This window comes from Charadrius vociferus, unplaced genomic scaffold (genome assembly GCF_000708025.1).
Source record: "Charadrius vociferus isolate BGI_N301 unplaced genomic scaffold, ASM70802v2 scaffold89, whole genome shotgun sequence".
In the NCBI taxonomy this organism is placed as follows: domain Eukaryota; kingdom Metazoa; phylum Chordata; class Aves; order Charadriiformes; family Charadriidae; genus Charadrius; species Charadrius vociferus.
In genome coordinates this window covers 1-250 of record NW_009649844.1, presented here as the reverse complement: position 1 = coordinate 250, position 250 = coordinate 1, and positions in this window count along the sequence as shown.

Genomic DNA, 250 nt, shown 5'->3' with positions numbered 1-250 from the left:
GGTGCTCTCCGCCGTCCCCAAACCGCCCCAGGAGGGGTCTTCCCTCCCCGTCTTTGGGGGTGACTCCCCACCACGGCCCCTCTCGGCGTCGCGGCTCCCTTCGCCCCACGTCTTCCAGGAGCTTCCAGGCTGAGGGTCTTCATCTTCAGGGATGGGGTTGTACCAGATGTCACCCTCACTGCCGGTAGCACCGGCATCCGCCTCAGCACTGCCGCCGGGTTCATCCAAACCCGGTCCCTTCACCGATGAC